Below are 20,480 nucleotides of genomic sequence, written 5' to 3' on the forward strand. Positions count from 1 at the left end.
AGACTTTCAGTAAATGTTACAAAGTACCTTCTGCATAATTTAACACAGACTTTTTCCAAAAAACTGTATATTTTTGAATATATAAATAAAAAATTGCAAAAAAATGTTGTGAATGTTCATTACAATTGAAAAAAAATCATCTTTAATAAGTGAACTAAAATTTTATAAAATCCCTGTGTTAAGTTGTAGCCCATAATCCAATAAATAATCTGTAAAAAGTTCAACTTCCTACCTCAAACACTTTGTGAGGAAAGATGTAATTTATAAGCGTTATTTTAACATTGCAATTGTAGGGCGTTCCGGAGCCCCTTAAAGGGGTTGATGACATGGTGGCCAACTATTTTTCGAAGCTCAACGAAATTTTCTACAGGGTTTCCTAGAAGGTAGTGCACTGCACTTTTTTCTTCGACATTTCCTTATTGAATATAATCAGAATTACACACATGAAGGAATGGTGTTTTATCTACACACCCTATTTTCCCACGTAATCTCCATTCTGTTCTGTGACCTTCCCACAGTGCGAAACCAGGGCGTGTATGCCCTGTCGGCACCAGTCCTTGTCCTGGTGGCGAAGCCAGTGCTGCACTACGTGAATCACCTCATCATCCTCAAAATGTCTCCCACGAATGGGAACCTTTAATGGCCCAAACAAGTGGGAGTCTGAGGGAGCTAGGTCTGGGCTGTCAGGTGTGACAGCCGTGGATAGTCTCACTGACCGCTGCAAATCGTGAAGCTCCACTGAACTGCCTTATGATGACCTCACCCTCCGTGCCCAGTGACTAGCTCCATAGACTTTGCGAAAGTGTTTGTGTATATTCCCCACAGTTTCTTATTTTCTACAGTGAGAAATTCGATGATGGCGTGTTGCTTGCAACATACATCACCTACAGACACCATTTTGAAACTGTCCTACAGCTATGCTACCTGTTGGAAGTGATGGAAACTTGGCGCACTCACTCAGCAGACTTCAGATAATACATACGTAAAGTTTCGCATTCATAGCATTGTTTTTGGCTGAGAAAAAAAATGCAGTGCATTACTTTCTGGGCAACTATCCTATACCACTGACTGTGAAAAACTCATGTTAGAACAAGCAGTCAACATGCATATAGAGGAGCTCATAAGACTGAAGGCATGGGAATTCAACTGAAAAAACTGTATTCAAAGGGATCAAAAAACTTCCTTGCAGTGTGATGTCTCTAAACAACCTCCCACACTGTTTCATGCCTACTGCTGTTTTTCACAAGCAAGTGTTCATTCCAGTATACAATGTCCCTGGAGCTAATGCCACAATTAAACTTGTTCAGGACAGAAACATTTGGCCAAGTACTAAAGAAGACTGTTCCTTATGGACTAGAGCATGTGTGGTGCTCCAGGTAGCAAAAGCAACCACAATGTACTTTACCCAATAATTTATTTTTACGGTACCACACAGCATTTTTACCATGTGCACACTGACTTCTAGCAGAAGGGTTCTGATAAGTATTTATGGCGAGTGTTAGACTAACATGGCTCCAACTATGTACATTTCTGTGGGAAAACCAGTCAAAACTTTCCTTACTACATGACCCACCTGATTTGGCTGTGTTACATATCACAAAGGACCAAGGACAACAGTTCGAGTCACGATTGCTCCATGAACTGTATAAGTTGTGTAGTTTCGCCACCATCACCCTAACAGCTACCACCCAGATATGTACATAGTGGTGGAGCATTGGAACGGGATCCTAAAAGTTGCACTCACTTGCCACGATACAGTCTGGATGGTGGCACTACCACTGAAGTTACTTGACTTCCACATAAAACAGGATATTAATTCGTCAACAGCCAAGGTGATCTACAGGGATCGCTACATCTCCTGACGGAATTTTTGGTGCCACAGCAGTAACCATTTGTACAGTAAACACCATTACTATTACAACAGGTGAAACATTTAATCGCCAAGATTTTCCCTCCAGGCTTACCTGCCTTTGAGAAGTTTGATTGTGCTATTAAGTCCATGGTGGCACTGGAATGAACGCTTGCATACGAAAAGTAGCAGCAGGCATGATCAGGTGTGGAAGTATCATAGAGATACTGCACTGCAACAAAGTCTATGATCACTTTGAATACAGTTTTTTCAGCTGAATTCCCATCTCTTCAGTCACATGGGCTCCTCTATCTGCATGTTGGTTGCTTGTTTTGACACGAGTTATTGACAATCAGTGATATCCCCCCGTTGAGCTTTGAAAAATAATTGACACCATATTGTCAGCCCCTTTAATGTGTTTCACATTTGTAGACAACTGACTAATAAATTCTAATTGCCGAATCCATATTGGTGAAAGGTCTCCTTAGGCGTTGTAAAAGTGAAATAATGAGCTTGTTTTCTGTATAAACTGCTAATAGTATATAATGATAACCCATAAACAGTGTCCCTCGAAAGGGTAAAACCAGTTTACATGTTACCCAATGACCGACCACCTACCAACTCCGTATTATTCTCGTTTGCCACAAAAAGCAACGACCCATTTTATCAAACCACAGGTCGCAGCAACACCTACATCACCATACTGTACTGAGGACACCCTATGTGTTACACAACCCCCAACAGCTGTTTGCATGAGGATTGGTCATCAAGTTTGACACATATTCCCGTACATTTTGGATGTCTGCTCAACTACTGGGGGGGGGGGGGGGGGGCGGTGGGAGCTACCTTGTAGAAGATGGTGTGTCTCAAGGTTAACAAATAGTATTTGGCTGGCACATTGCATCTCTGCTGTGTGTGAAGCAAACTATCAGCTCTGTTTGGTATGTGTGCACAGACTGTCTCTCTCTTTTGGTACAAGTACAATGGATGCATGTTTGCAAGTTGTGAAGAAATTTTGGTTCTTTCTGATATGTAACAGGTGGTTAAGATTAATATTTCATTACAGAATTCGGCTAGAGTACACTTACACACTTCGTGGCTCTTGCATTGTGTGCTGATCGAAATCTGTTGATGATGACCACAGCCAGTTGGATGGTAGCTTATGGTAGACAATGACAATCACTGAACCTAACCATTTCTTTCAGCAGATGGTACAAATTGATTACATTTGTTTTTAAGACACATAGTGTCAGAATAACTTTTACATGCCTCATTGTTTTGAATTTTAAGGTTGGTTACTGATTTTAATATTTGTTTGGTGAATGAAAAAAGTACATGTGTTGATGCAGTGATCTTAGGCGAAGTCTGAGCCCTAGGTCAAGATGGAGTGTTACAACTAGGTTGTGAGGCCAACGAATGGGAAAACTTAGGTGTTGACAGTCTGACCTGCAGAATACCGCTAGCCCAAGGCCTAAAAATGTTGGAATATGACAGTTTGGTAGTGAGTTACCAAAGCCAACAAAGCTCAAGATGACAGTATGGCTGAAATTAAAAACCAAATGTGTGGTGTAGCCTGACATATATGTTCAACATTGCAGTAGCATACTTTTGTGCCTTATTTCAGATTTTGCCAGAAACTGTGACTCAGTGATTAAATTGTAACCTAACAGAATAAAATACCAGCTAACTTTATTTATGAACAACAGAAAATTCCGAATGAGCATTCAGATTTGCAGTAGACAACTATCATTCTAAATGCATTTTTATCCAGTATTTTTAATTAGTATATATTTGCCTGTTCGTTGCTATAGCAGTCATGCAACAAAAAATGACATGTTCCATCTAAACAATGATTTTGATGTTCTTGTATCTGTTGTCAGTAGGTAAGTTTTGTTACTAAATTAGTAGACATTACAATCAGTTTTGATTTGGTGCATAACTGGCACATATATATTTAAAAGAAAAAGCAACTCTTTTCTATTTGTAAACTATATTGAGACTAAGATGATTAGCTTTGTGGTGTGTATTTTACACTGGCCTAAAATATGAGTATCTTTTTAAGCACTGCAGAAGGAGGAAACCTGTAGCCCTGCCAAGAAAAAGAAACTAAGCATGTCAGCTTAGATGTAACTGAATTGTAATGTTCTAGTATTGCATTCTGATACTATGTAATTAATGAAGAGACACAGTTTTAACGTGTTCTTTGAGCTATAATTTTGCAATTATAAAATGTAAACAGAATTTTAAGTGGAAAAATACACTTAAACTTTGTGAAAGGAATCTGATTCAATATTTTAGCATTTAGTTTCAATCAATTCTTTTTAGTAAGGTAACGCAGTTTCATTTTCTATGAGAATCAGTGAAAATAATTTTGGAGTACATTGAGTATAGGCATACTGATATTCACATTACTGCACAACTATCATTATTTTAAAACTGTCTTAGTTCCAGCATAATAAATTCATTTTATTTTTTCTCACAAATGTTACAATGAAATGGTGACAATATGTATTAGTGCTTTCAGATATTTAAAGCCACATTTCATGTGACATCAAATTCCATCTGAACATAAAACTGTTCCTATAAACACAAACACTGGTTTATTACGAAATATGCTTCTTACAACACTTCCAGACTCTGAAAACTTTCAAAAATACACATTTATTAAAATTAATATACACTTAAATTCTGGGTGAACGATTTTTTGAATAAGGATCCTACTGCTAAAATGGTATAATTAATTTTCTAAAATGGTATAATTACTTGAATTTCTTTAAATTTTGATAGATGCTTTCATGTAAAGTGTTAAGCTGGAATATCATACCTTAGTACACATCATACTTTCTAGACGTGATAGTGTCTATTTTCTTTGTAATAAATTTTGTAACTTAGTATATATTTTTTGTAATATTATTTTGGTTGAGACTCTGAAATATTGCTGTCTGTCGTGAATAAGGTCATTTCTACTAGTGTGGTCATAGGGTCTATAGTTGCTGTACAATTATTCATAATCTTTCATACATATCTTTACAAATGCTGAAAAATGTCGCCACATTAGTACAGCAACCAGGTAATCCTATTTTTTACACTTTTGAATCTTTAGTATGTCTCTACCATCTGCTACAACTAGGTATCTCTCAGTTTTTACTGTGGGATCACAATATTAATTTGAACAAATATGTAAGTATTATATTACGGAGAATTTCTCTGCTGCAAATCAATACCTTGAATTGCCCAGGTGTTCCATAATAAGAGCTTCCAATTATAAGATAAATGTATCGCCAGAAGTAGGTATCTTGAACTATGTAACTGTAATACCTAACCAGTATACACTGTTGAGTTATTTATGTTTCCTATGTGTGACAGGAATACTGTTTCCATCGTCCATAATATATGGTAAGCACTTTTCCCCCCATTCTTTCTGTTTTGTCCAGTTAAGTCAAGAAATCAGGTGTGTTGGTTTGATTTCACAACTGTCTTATAGTGTTAATTCGTTAAATATTAGTTTCAGAGGAAAAATATGATGGAATTTGTTCTATATAATTTAGAGTCTTGTGCCCATATGAGTTAGGATATTGTTTTGAAATACTCTAACTCTGAAATCAGATTTCAAAGCTTTATTTCTCTTTTCTGTTTTCTTCATTTTCTATGGACACTAACTGGAAACACTTTTTTAATTTGTTATTAAGCTGAACAGTAAGGAATATTTGAAGTATCTGTTTTTCTGTAGGTAGCCTTGATTCTTCCTGTTTCCTGAGTGATAACCAACTTGAATCAGTCACTTCACCTTCTGCTTTGCCTCCCAGTGATGACAATCTAGATTCACATTGATCATCAGATATCTCTCCTCCTATTTTGGAATGCCAATAAATCAGATGAAGAAGGTCAAAGAAGAGTAGAAGTTAATTTGATATATTTAAAGCCAGATGATGGTAACAAAGCAGGACAAGAGCCTTTGGAGAGAGTCACTCATGATGACATTACTGATGTGCAGCCTTTTAATGAACAGAATAATTTAAAAGCCATAGAAGAAACACCTGCAAGTACAATCAACGCAATAAAAAATATAAACATCAACAACAGTGGGATAGAAATATCTTTAAAATCAGGTGGGAGTGCAAAGAATCCTACATCTCATCCATGGGACTCCATGTTTCAGGACCCTACATGAAAGATCCATGTTGAGACAACTGCAGAAGAAAGTGTCATAAGAAGTTAATCCATAAAGAAAGGCAGAAAATTTTTGAAAGATATTATAAAATTTATTTTTATTTAGCGTATGGCAAGTACAAATCACGTATGAAAAATCTAAAAGTACATACAGTAACACACAAAACAGTTACAATATCACAAACAAACATCTAGGTTAGAAATATAATCGATTGCACTGTTAGTCGCATCCATGAAGTCCCTTGTTGGCCCAGGGTAGGCCCTCAGAGGGCATTCTACCACGATATGGTGAATTGTCTGCCTGTCGGCGCCGCAGTCGCACTGTGGTGATGGCACTCTGCTCCATTTGTACAAGGAGTCCGCACATCGGCCGTGGCTCGTCCTGATCCTGTTAAGGGTAGACCAGATTTTGCGGGGCAAGTCAAAGCCCCGAGGTCTGTTAGATGTTCCCAATAAGGTGTTAACCTGAGGCGGTGTCTTTTCCTCCCATTCTTCTCTCCAGCGGTCCTCAAGAATAAAAGCGTTCTTTACCAGATCTTTGGCACTTGCGAGAGGGGGGTGTCTGGATTTCAATCTATTTTGCTCAATTCCATTACTCAGGGTGTGGATAGGAAGATCTGGGCTATTTTGGATTTTTCGACACTCCCTGACAAGTGCGTGTTCTCTGCGCAAATGTGGCGGCGGGATATGGCTCAATACAGGCAGCCATTGGACAGGAGTTGACCTGATCGTTCCAGAGATAATCCTCATCGTTTGGTTCAAGACTGCATCTACCTTCTTGATGTGAGCACTATTTAACCATATTGGGGAACAGTACTCTGCTGCAGAATAGACAAGTCCTAGCGCAGAGCTACGCAGAACGGAGGCAGTGGACCCCCAACTAGTGCCACAAAGCTTTTGGATAATGTTGTTTCTAGTTCTGACTTTTTCAGCAGTGTTTACAAGGTGTTTATAGCTCAATGTTCTGTCGAGTGTCACGCCCAGATACTTTGGTGTTCTATTATATGGACGAATGCCGCCATCAAAGCGGATCTTGAGCTCTTTGTTTGCTAATTTGTTATTCAGGTGGAAACAAGTGGCCTCTGTTTTGGATTGGCTGGGTTGGAGCCTCCAGTCACGGAAGTATTTTCCTAGAGTGGTCAAATCGCTGGATAGTGTGATCTCAGTTTCCTCCATCACTCGATGTTGTGTGGCCAAGGCCCAGTCGTCCGCATATCCGAACATTTTGGATCTCGTCCTAGGCATATCGGCTATATACATGCTGAAAAGCAGTGGAGCCAGTACTGAACCTTGGGGCAGGCCATTATTAAGTTTCATGAATTTACTTCTGTTGTTACCGATGACAACCTGGAATGGTCTATTGCAGAGCATTTCGTTGATAAGGTTAGCCATTTTTAGACATGGCATGATGCGGAGGAGCTTATAAATCAGGCCCTGTCTCCAGACAGTGTCGAACGCCGCCGTCAGGTCAACAAATACCACTGATGTTTTTTGCTGTCTTTGGAAGCCCGCCTCGATGTAGGTTGTTAGAGCGAGGACCTGATCCGTGCAGCTTCTTTTCGGCCGGAAGCCCGCCTGTTCTACCGGTACAGCCTCCAGGATGACTTCGCTCATTCTGTTGTACATAAGTCTCTCCAGTAATTTATAGATCATGCTGAGTAAGGCGATTTGGCGGTAGCTCTGAGGTTGGTCACTCGGTTTGCCCGGTTTTAATATGGCAACAATTTTAGCCTTTTTGAGAGTGTGCGGAATTTTTCCAGTTTGCAACATGTTAGAGAAGAATCGCGCAAGCCATAATCTTGCAAATTTACCACAGTGGAGCAGAAATTCTGGGTGAATCCCATCAAACCCTGGGGCCTTTCCTGGTTTTATATAGTTGAGGGCCATATTTAACTCTTCGACTGAAAAGGGTTGGGAATAAGATGTATTGTTCTCTGCTGTCGATTTTAGCTCTTTAAGCTCCTTTTTAATTTTTATAGTATGGGCTCGTTCCTTTGGGGCCCTGGACGTCTTGCTGATGTGAACCGCAACTATATTTGGGGACATAGCACTGGTCATTCGCAGATTTTTACCTCCACCTCCAAGTCTCCGAAGCAAAGACCACGCCCTTCTGCTTAATCTTGTAAAATCCATTTGTTCCACGGTCTCCATCCACTTAGCACGCCTGGCCGCATCTAGGCTATGTAATAGATCGTCTGCAATTTCTTTATCCCCATTGTCCAGAAACTGTCTATAAAGCCGTTCACTTTCCTCGCTCCATCCTGGCACATATTCTTTTCTGAATCCTCTGGGCATACTAACTTTAGCTGAGCTGATGACGGCTCCAACAAATCTTTCGTAGTTCTTATACGTTGGGGGTATCCATCCAAGGCATTTATCAAGTTTTCTGAGAAAGCAGCCCAATCTGCCCTCCCAAAGTTCCATCTAGGACGAGGATAAGAGGATATCAGGGGAATAGTAAGACCTATTTCTAAGAGCACTGAGCGATGCTGAGAGTGGGGGAAATCCTCAAGTACCCTGCGAGAGACCGGCAGGAGTTTGTTGTTCTTGTCAGTTGTAACAAAACTGAGGTCAGGGCAGGTCTCAGTTAGCCAAGCGGCTGATTTAAATGTACCTCGGTCTTTGGCGTCAAAGATTAGTTGAGTATTATGATCTTCTGTCCATTTCACCAGGTCTTCACCGTTTTGGTCAGATATTCGATATTTCCACAGTTCATGGTGGCTATTAAAGTCACCCACGTATATTGCTGGGCGAGGCAGGGTTTGAAGGGCTTGTGGGGGCCACGATTGCCCTGGAGGCTTGTATATATTATTTATTGTGACTTCACCCACTTTTATAATGACTTCGTGAATCTCGTTTGTGGTAGATGTTGATACGAGAGCCACTTCTTCGATATTTCTCCTGACGTATGTTTCCGTGTCATAATGTCTGTGGTGTGTGGCGCCTATTAGGTCATAGCCAGATATTATGCCCCTTGATCTTAGCTGCTCGTCATCTTCAGTATGGCTCTCCTGAATTGCGACTACGTCAATGTCGTTCTTTGTTAAAACTTTATGCAAGTACATGCATTTGGCTCTACTTATGCCTTCAATATTCAGGTGGCAGACTCGAATCATCGATCCGAGTTCTCTAGTCAAAGGGTTCGTTTTGCAAGAATTCATCGTGATTTGCCGTGACCAGGAGATCAACTAAGGATTATCTGGTCGCCTGTACTTTGCTAGTTCATTTAGCGTTACCCAGGGTGCACGTGTAGTATTCTACTACGGACGCGAACTAGCTTTACACCGAACTAGCTTATAAAATTAGGGATGTATGAGAGGAAAAGAGGCTGTATTTGCAGTAACACAGGTAAGATCTTTAAAGAACATGGGTGGACACAAAAATTTCACTCTTATGTACTACTTGCCAGAAAGAATGGAACCAATCAAAGTCTGTAAAGTCACATTTCTGAATAAAACTTGGAATCTGTAAAGGTGTTGTGGTTCTACATCTACATGTATACTCAACAAACCACCCTGAGGTGCATGGCTGAGAGTTCATTCAATTGTACCAGTTATTAGGATTCCTTCACATTCTATCCATGTATGGAGTGTGGGAGGAATGACTGTTTCAATGCCTCTGTGCATGCAGTAATTATTCTGATCTTATTCTAACGATCCCGATGTGCATGATATGTAGTGGATTGTAGTATATTCATAGAGTCACCATTTAAAGCCAATTCTTGAAACTTTGTTAATAGACTTTCTCAGGCTAGTTTATGTTGATCTTCAAAAGTCTCCTAGTTCAGTTTCTTCACTATCTCTGTGACACTCTCTGTTGGATTAAACAAACCTGTGACCATTATTGCTGCCCTTCTCTTTATACATTCAATTTCTGCTGTTCACCCTATCTCATATGGGGCCCATACACTTGAGCAATGTTCTAGAATCGGTTGCATGAATGATTTGTAAGCAATCTTCTATGTAGATTGACTGCACTTCCCTAGTTTTCTGTCAATAAACCTAAGTCTACCACCTGCTCTACCCACGACTGAGCCTATGTGATCATTCCATTTCATATCCCTATACAAAGTGTTACATCCAGCTATTTGTATGAGTTGGTCGATTCCAACAGAGACTCATTGATATTATAGTCATACGATACTACGTTTTTTCATTTTTTTAAGTGTACAATTTTACATTTCTGAACATTTAAAGCAAGTCGTCAGTCTTTGCACCACTGTGAAATCTTATCAAGAATAGGTCTGATTGAATATTTATGCAGCTTTTTTCAGATAGTACTTCATTATAGATAACGGCATCATCTGCAGAAATCCTGATGTTACTATTAATATTGTCTGTTAAATTCATTAATATACAACATGAACAGCAAGTGTTCCATCACACTTTCCTGGGGCACACCCAAAATTACTTCTACATCTGAGGATGACTCTCCTCTCAAGATAACATGCTGTGTCCTCTGTACCAATATGTCTTCAGGACAGCCACAGATTCCGCATGATATCACACATGAAAGAGCTTCTGGCAATAAGCATAGATTGGTACTGAGTGAAATGTTTTTTTGGAAATCAAGAAATACTGCATCTACCTGACTGCTTTGACCCAAAGTTTTCAATATGTCATTTGAGAAAAGTGCAAGTTGGGTTTCACATGATCGATGTTTTCGTAATCCACGCAGCTTGGCATTGAGGAGGTTATTCTGTTCAATATTCCTCATTATGTTTGAGCTCTGAATATATTCTTGTGTTCTGCAACAAATAGATACTATAGCAAGGAAGAAAAGAATATTCTAAAACACAACTGAAAAAGTCAGCAGGACCGTCATGTAAAGAAAATTAGTTCATCAGAAATTTGGAATAATTTGAGAAATCACGCTGAAAGCTTATCAGTCTGCAACAAAAATATAGTTTTACACTCAGTGGTCCCTGTACAAATCTATGCATACAGGAAATGGTCTTGAAATAGCTAAAGACCATATTTACAGAAATATATTTTCAGAGGATTGTGGAGCTCAAAACTTATATGGGACCTTTGTGAGTTGTAAATTGTATTTGCACCAAATTTTGTTGGCACGAACTGATCCCATCAACAATGCTTTGTTTTATAAGCAGCGACTGAATTTTACAGACTATGACATAAATTAGAAACAAGGAAACTGTTCCCTGTGTTCAGGAACAGAAGGAAAATGAGGAAGCTGTTAGATAGCAAGATGTTTGTATGGATTTCACTAGAGAATAAAAAAAAACAATGATGGTAAAACTGAACTGGTCTGCTGGCTGGAATACTATTGCTGAAAGAGAAAGAAGGAGGGGTGAGAAGCCTTATGTTGTTCAGAAAATAACCCACGAGAAGATCATGGATTGGAAGTATCATCTGAATCGACCCATGAATATTAGGAGAAAAGATGTGTACTGGAAGGCAGTCGTGGCTGTGACCTGGTGAGGGAATACAGCGGTTAGCACACTGGACTCGGATTTGGGAGGATGACAGTTCAAAACCTGTGTCCAGCAATCTAGATTTATTTGTTCTATTATTTCCCTTAATTGTTCCAAGCAAATGGTGGGATGGTTTCTTCGAAAGGACACAGCTGATTTCCTCCCTCATCATTAACACAATCTTAGCTTGTGCACTGTCTGTAATGGCATTGATGTGGATAGGATGTTACATCCAATACCCCTTCCTTCTCCATATGGTTAAGGAGGTTCAGGGTAAACATCATAAAACAGCATCCATTTGTTATGTGATTTGAAGAAAACTTTAGCCAAAAGTTTAGGGCTCTGACCTGTATCAAGAAAAGTCAACAAGATTAGACTGTCCAGCCCGTAACAAAGGAAAACTACAACAATCTGATGTCGCTGTTCAAGTCTGTGCACACTACAAGCGGACTATCGGCCATCTTACGAAACCTACAGCACCAAAGAGATCTAGAAGGATGTACATCACCTCTTCTGAAGATTCAATACATGTCTTCTGATAATGACAGTTACTTTTGAAATTCTGTAAGGTGAAAAAGTGAATGAAAAACACTGTATTTCAGAAGATCCGACACTGTATCGTATGAGTAACCTTGCTGTTCTGTTCAGGTCTGTATGGCCCAAAATGCTTGTAAATTTCGTTACTTATTACTTAAACATCAAAATAATTTAGGAAATTTGGTGATTTTATCTGAAAATGCAAGGGCAGTATGTGGTTCAAATCTTTTCAAAATATTTTAAGTCATCTGGTCATAAACCTTAAGAGTTACATACATTGTGTTCGAGTCAGTGTAACCTGACGTTAATATGATTACTCTAAAGCCAAATACTTTCTGGTTATCTCGTATTTTATAGTGGTAATGACTTTCATGGTTCATAACTTCTGTCAACATTCAACAAGTCAACAAGGGGCTGCATTTATAACAATTGAATTGCCATTACGAATTGTGAACTGTTCGAATTATCCATTGTTTCAGCTCAGTTCGTGTTCTCTTTCGTTTGTGATCAGTCTGAATTGTGACATCATGACGATTACATCATTGACTGACGCTGAGTTGGGAGAATTAATAAATGGCTCAACAGGCGAAGGATCACTTTCCAAGTTCAAAAATCATGTCAGTAATGCATCTGACAGCGAATGATCTGATGACACTGAAGACGGTCCACAGCCTGTTGAAAGTAGTGTGCAGACTTCAGTCTCTAAAAATGGGGACACAGAATGATTGTTGCAACCATGGGCACAACATGGCCGCCTACCTGTTTCGAATGTCACAGGAGTGTCCATGAAGTTACCAGGTATGCAAGCAGCAGAATAAGTGACGTAAAAAGTTCATTTGGAGTGTTCGTTTCTACAGCACTTTTAATGAAATAATGGGGGGGGGGGTATTAAATACTGAGGAGCAACGAGTTTATGGTAAACTATGGACAAACATTGATGATTCTCTTTTTCACACATGCATAGAATTCCTGTTCCTTGTGGGTGTATAACGCTCACATGGGAAATCTACAGAAAGTTTGTGGGTTAAGGATACTGGGTGGAACATATTTACAGCAACCACGTCTCTAGAAACATCAAGTGAAATATCGCGTGTCTTGCGATTTAATAAGAAATCCACAAGAGAGGGAAGATGCTGTACTCATATCCTCGCTGCAATTCGCAGTATCTGGGAGAAGTGGTTACAGGCCCTTCTTATACTATATAATCTAGGGGAAAATGTGACCGTTGTCGAGCAGCTGGTGGCATTTATGGGCCATTGTCCATTCAAGCAGTACATCCCAAGCAAACTGGCAAAATATGGAATCAAGGAATGGACTCTGTGTGACAGCAAATCTTCATACTGAAAGGCCAAATTTATGCAATAAAGGAGAGTGGAGTGGTGCCAGAAAAAATCAGGGAATGAGAGTAGTTGCTGATGTGACCTCTAATTTGAGAGGTCAGGATATAGAATGTGACAGTTTTTTTCTCATACAATTCGGGACAACTGTTCCTGAAAAGAAAACTACCAATGTGAGGAACTGTATGTAAAAATAAACCAGAGCTTCCACAAAATATGACCAATAACGAGGTTCATAGCTGTTCATTTTACTTCACAATGACACTACAATGGTCAATTATATCCCTAAGAAGAATATGAATGTTGTACTAATGACTACTCTCCACTATGGTGGGAAAATAACTGACAGCGCTAATAAGAAGACAAAAATGATTTCGGCTTATAATTCCACCAAAGGGGCTGTAGACAACCCCCATCAGCTAACAGATACATATACATGCAAACGAAATACCAATAGATGGCCGATGATAGTTCTTTAGAATATTCTTGATGTTGATGCTTATAATGCATGTGTCTTCTGGACTTCGATTGACCCTAACTGGAATGCAAGAAAATTGACTAGAAGGAGAATATTTTTGAAGGAGCTTGGAAAATCACTGGTTGCAGAGCACATTGCATCAAGGAAGCATTTTCCAAGAACAGAAGATTCTTTGAGAATGGTCAGGAGCATCCAAGACCCTGAAGGAATGGCAAGTGTGGCTAAATCATTAGCAACAAAAACTCTGTTAAATGTGCATGGTGTAAGTTCTGTCCTTGAAGCAATGACAATAAAACAAATATATTGTGTGGAAAATGTAATGAACAAACGTGCAAAACACACATTACTTACGTGTGTCCAAACTGCAGTGAGGAAGAAGGAAAGGAAGTGATATGAGCAGACAGACAGGTGGTTATTGAGAATGACTTTCTGGTGGAAATGTCTGCTGCTACTAATATACTCTGAATGAATACTAAAATAGTAAATTTTCTTTAGTGAAATTATGTCTATTATTGTTATTATTACTATTATTATTACCGCTATGGTCGTTAACAACATACTGTAATATAATAACAATGTCAATGGCTTATAACTGTACGAAAAATACATGAGTAGAATTTTCAGCATTTTATTATGTTGTGTAGTGAACAGCACATTTGTATAGTGAAAGCGAACAGAGCAGCAGGTTTAAAACAGTTCTTGCATAATTCAGTATTGCTATGCATTTCTTTGGAAATAAGTATGTTTATGATAGTTAGCGGCTGGTATATTTTGGAAATCATAAGTAGGTACCTCATAATGTGGAGTAGGGCAACAATTATATATCTTCTTTTTTTATTCAAAAGAAATCAATTTTTAAAGGAGAAACAGAACAAATCTAAAAGTGAAGTACTGGCCTTTTCAAACTAATTGAGCACATGAGATCATAATAATTTCAAGCACTTTGTGCACAGTGAAGCTTTCAAATTCCAAGAAATTTTCAAACGCATTTCCTTCAATAACAGTTATTGTAAATTATCTAGGTGTTGTACTAGTATGGAGGTAAGCATTTACCAAAGAGACAGACTAACCTATAGTGGTCAGTGTTTATTTTTCGCTTTTTATCTTTCCAGTCTAGCAAATTAGCCACATGGACGATCTTCCATAATGTTTTCGTATTGCACACTAAGTACAGTGTTCTGTCTTGTTGCAAATTCTTTGGTTCTGTTGTTCACTGATGGGCTAAACTCTTCGACCATAGATACTAGTAGACTGGCCTTGCTGTGCAGAAGCTATAGAGCTGGTGTGGCTCCAACATAAACCACGTGACTGTTGGCAAAACGTGGCGGGATTTCAAATCAGCAGTCTGCCATCCTATGTTTGTATCGTATTTTCCCCACATTTCTCAATTGACTGCCAAACGCTTCCAACAAAAATTACTTTTTATTTGCGAAAAATTATGCCAGAACTACATTTGACCCGGATTTGTTCACAGTACCATTTATAAAATCTAAAAAATACATCGAACGCCACTCTGGTGCCCAGTGGGACGAAATTATCATAAACTATCAATTAAAGTAAAATGTCGTTAAAATTCTTTTAAACAGTAAGAGTGGGCTCATGTCAAAACTTTAAACATTGGATTCGCCGTGGTTTGAGCTCTATTCAGTTAAAAAAGAAAATGGGATATGGGAATTATGTCAACTATAGGTGCCAAATTGTCGACTTTAGGAGCAGGTCCATTTTAGAGTATCAATTTTAGGTGCACTTCAAAGGTTCATTTCCCAATATTTTTACAAAAGTTTAAACTATGAGTTTAAAAAAATATTTTAGATGAAAGGTGAGACTTTGAAGTTTCAGAAAATAATTTTGGATCCTACGTTTATTTAATAGTACAGGGCTATTACAAATGATTGAAACGATTTCATAAATTCACTGTAGCTCCATTCATTAACATATGGTCACGACACAATACAGATACGTAGAAAAACTCATAAAGTTTTGTTCGGCTGCAGCCACACTTCAGGTTTCTGCCGTCAGAGCACTCGAGAGCGCAGGGAGACAAAATGGCGACAGGAGCCGAGAAAGCGTATGTCGTGCTTGAAATGCACTCACATCAGTCAGTCATAACAGTGCAACGACACTTCAGGACGAAGTTCAACAAAGATCCACCAACTGATAACTCCATTCGGCGATGGTATGCGCAGTTTAAAGCTTCTGGATGCCTCTGTAAGGGGAAATCAACGGGTCGGCCTGCACTGAGCGAAGAAACGGTTGAACGTGTGCGGGCAAGTTTCACGCGTAGCCCGCGGAAAATTGGCTCATGCCACAACTGGAGACTGACACCGCCAACTTCATCTTTCAACAGGATGGTGCTCCACCGCACTTCCATCATGATATTCAGCATTTCTTAAACAGGAGATTTGAAAACCGATGGATCGGTCGTGGTGGAGATCATGATCGACAATTCATGTCATTGCCTCCACGCTCTCCCGACTTAACCCCATGCGATTTCTTTCTGTGGGGTTATGTGAAAGACTCAGTCTTTAAACCTCCTCTACCAGGAAACGTGCCAGAACTGCGAGCTCGCATCAACGATGCTTTCGAACTCATTGATGGGGACATGCTGCACCGAGTGTGGGAGGAACTTGGTTATCGGCTTGATGTCTGCTGAATCACTAAAGGTGCACATATCGAACATTTGTGAATGCCTAAAAAAACTTTTTGAGTTTTTGTATGTGTGTGCAAAGCATTTTGGAAATATTCTCAAATAATAAAGTTATTGTAGAGCTGTGAAATCGCTTCAATCATTTGTAATAACCCTGTATTAGAAGGTAGAAAAAATTCTCTTAATGTGTCGACTATAGGTGCTCTTACCTTATTATAATCTCACTTGAATATACAAATCCTTGCTACCTGTGGGCTATTAAGTGCCTCAAAACGAATAATGCATATACCAAAGTGAATATTGTGCGCCATAAAAGATGTCAATTATGACTCCAGAAACACCTACAAAATTTCAACTGAAACAGTCGTTACAGCAATCAATTTAACCAGGGCAGGCCATAAATTAAAAGTTCCAAGAAATTATGCAATGATTTTAATTTTTTACAGGTATTTCTTCACAGTTGATGAAAACAATCTCAAGGAAAACTCTTTTCAGGGTTAAAACACTGTTGTCAACTTCTGTCTTAAGATAGTCATTCTGTGGGGAAACAAACTTCAAAATAATTCCCACAATGAACTGTGACAGTATATAATTTTTTAAGAAAACTATCTAAGGGACACTTTCCATTCCTAATATTGCAAAACTGTACTGACCCTCATCCAGATTAAGGGCTATTTCCCAGGGCACAAACAGGTTAGAGCTCATCTGCCAAAACAAAAACATTTGGCAGTCTCTCAGTACAATAAGAATAGGGGCTCTATTTTAGAAAAATAATACCTGTACAGTGATCTGATTTTGTTCTGACACTGTGTGGGATCATGAGGAAATTTTTCCTTGCCTCTGAATAATAATCATGTGGGCATAAATCAAAACTCCCCTTTAATTACATATTAATGATTATCATTGCAGTTTGTGAACAATTTGAATAGCTTACTACAAATGCAGCAGAAGACAATTAGTCAACCTAGAGCTTAAAAACTCACTTTTTTAACAGAAATTTTAGGCTTACCTTAAGAGTAACCTTTAAAGATAGGAAAAGTTGTTCTTACACTGAAAAGTGAGGTCTATTTTCTGCAGAGTTCATAAACTGCCAATGCCATGCACAATGTCACATTTTCATGATGTTTTGTACCAAATTTTGGAAATTGTTGCATATGAATGAAATATTTATACCTGTACTTGCTTCACTCAAACAGCAAACCTGTACTTGCTTCACTCAAACAGCATTCTGAATTTTTTATTGCAAGCTTATGCAACAAATCCTTAGTACCTGGTGTCTATAGTGGATGCATATTGCCAGAGGTGAACACTATCCATTGCAGTAATAACTGAGGTAATAGAAATACTTTTGTGCTTGACACTCCAATGATATTTACAAACATGCACTGCCAACACCATGCATAATCTCACATTTTCACTAAGTTCCTTAGCAAATTTTGAAAGCTGTTGCATATGAATGAAATATATGTACCTGTACATGCTTCACTCAGAGCCTACTGAATTTTGTATTACAATCTCATGTGACAAATCCTTGCTACCTGGTGGTTATTATGTATCTATAGCAGACACATTTTACCGAAGTGAACACAATCCATTGCACCAACTACAGTTGACTAAGAATCAAGAAACTGGTTTAAACTATTACGTGAAACAACTCTTGGGTGTTTGAGTTTCCATAGATAACATGAAAAGAAATAAATGTTGATTCTTTCAAGTGCTTTTCTCATTTTAAATTTATTACACTTTTTTCTCAGTTGCTGCAAGTATTCAAAGAAAACTAACATATCTTGGGGGAAAAATGGATATTCCGAAAAAATTAACTTAATATTTTATTTCACAACATTATTATATTTCTTACAAAATTTTATTTCACATTTTCTTTCTTACAACACAATATTTTCCCACAGATTAATTTCTTAAGCCCATATTCTAAGAGGACAGAACAATGTTTAACAGGTAAAAAGATATAGAAGACACTGACAAGAGAATAAATCTAGTAAAAATATAAGGGCCCAAACAAATTAACAACACAACATACAGACCTAGAAGGAACAAAAAATAAAAGACAGAACATAAATAAATATTCTGTTAAGAGCAAAAGAATATCTAGGTTTACATAAAAGAAATGAATCCAATTGGTCTGAAAATAGAAGTAAAGTCCAAACATATATTGAAAAAGGCTTTGTGGGTGCAGTATGGGCACTTAGAAGGCTAAGAACTCCAGATACCTCTGTGTGTACTTTGTATAGACATCAAGGTTCAAACATTAATAATAATAAACAACATAACCTTGGCAATTATTAACTCTAATGTAATAGGGATCAGGCATAGAATATTTAATGTCCCTTAAACAGCACAGTTTTTGTGTATAAACTCCTCACACAACCTTTCTGGAATGTTTCTGTCACAGACTTTCCAAAATGGTGATTTCTAATTTTTAATACTCAAATAAAATTGATTTAATTAGAGCATTTCTGTGATTTCCTGTGGGCTCAAAGTCCATAATATGTTTGTTGATAGATTGAAAAACACTACAATCAACATCTGCCATAGCACATGAAACAAGAACAAGCATAACATTTTTCTTTTGCAACATTCCCTTCGCCTGTTGTAACCGATAAGCTTGCTCTGGTGGTTTGCAAATTTTAATAACGTCAGCAGAAGGTGTAACTAAACCTCCCACATTCTTTCTTCTGATTAGTCCAATGTCACTGTCCACTGCCCCACACAAGGAATTTGCACATTCTACACAATGTACTGACTTAGTCAATTTATGTACAATGAATCCTGCTGTGTATGCAACAACATTCTGTACATAATTTGACAGCTGTTCAAATGAGACAGCAGGAATGCTGTATGAGTGATCATGAGCGACTGATGCAACATCTAGGCCTAACTTCTCTGAATTACAATTGATAACTGATGTAAATGGGTTAGATTGCATCACATCCAGTCCAGAAGATACACTGAGAATGGAACAATCTGCAGTATCCAAAGTAGATCCAAACTCTGACCCTCTTACTTGCTGATGGATAAGCAATCGTTTGTAGGCTGCTATGAATTGAGCTGCTGTGGGATTGTTGTTATCACCACCATATCTTCTGATTGAGCTGAAAAATGTCTCTATGTGGTCCTGTAGAAATTTATATGTAAGCAAGAAATTTAGTTTTGGTTGAGAGCTGTCTATGAGGGAAACATATAATTTTCTTAGGCTCTGTATACATACAAGAAAGCCAAGGAAACCAGTCTTTCTGTTAGTATACAAAATAGATGGCCCATTAGCCTCAAGTCTCCGCTCCTGAATAAATTTTTCCACTTCATCAAGAAATGGTAAAATATGGCCAGCTGTCTGCATTGACAGAGGTGATTTATACCCTTTGGACAGGAGATTCCTACTATTGAAACAATCAAAAAGGTTGTTCATTGTCCTTATAAATTTAACTGTATGTTCACATCCTTTAAAGTCAGCTAGTTGCAAATCTTTGTCAAGGAATTCTAGAGCATTAGCTACACTACCACTAACTGTTTGCACAGCAATCCTTACATTCATTTTATGACGATACCACTCAATGTGTTTTGTTCTTACTTTTGTAGCAGCCAGAAGTTCTCCACTTTTTGCAACTCATGAAATTTTAACACATAATCCCATTTTATTGGATTTCTGTTTCCATAAAAAATGACACCTTTACCAGCTAATGTATTGCGTATTAACTTGAACATGTGACATGGATGAAGGAATATGCAAACATCATCCTTACATAGGGGGTGTTTAAAAAAAGATTTCATTCTGCACGTTGAAAGACAGGCCCCTAGCTTGTCTACCATTGCAGTGTTTACGTGAGCACCATCAAAAGTAACAGAAATTACTTCTACTCCAGCATCATATGTAAATTTCAATGCCTCCTTAAGTAGGTTTGATTTTTCAACAGCACCCAGGCCATTGACTAAAAAGTAGCCAATTGGAATTTTCCATGAACCATTAACAGCAGTCAACATGAATTTTAATGCCTCATTTGCAACAGGCAGAT

The sequence above is a fragment of the Schistocerca cancellata genome, chromosome 11 (assembly GCF_023864275.1).
Source record: "Schistocerca cancellata isolate TAMUIC-IGC-003103 chromosome 11, iqSchCanc2.1, whole genome shotgun sequence".
NCBI classification, from domain to species: domain Eukaryota; kingdom Metazoa; phylum Arthropoda; class Insecta; order Orthoptera; family Acrididae; genus Schistocerca; species Schistocerca cancellata.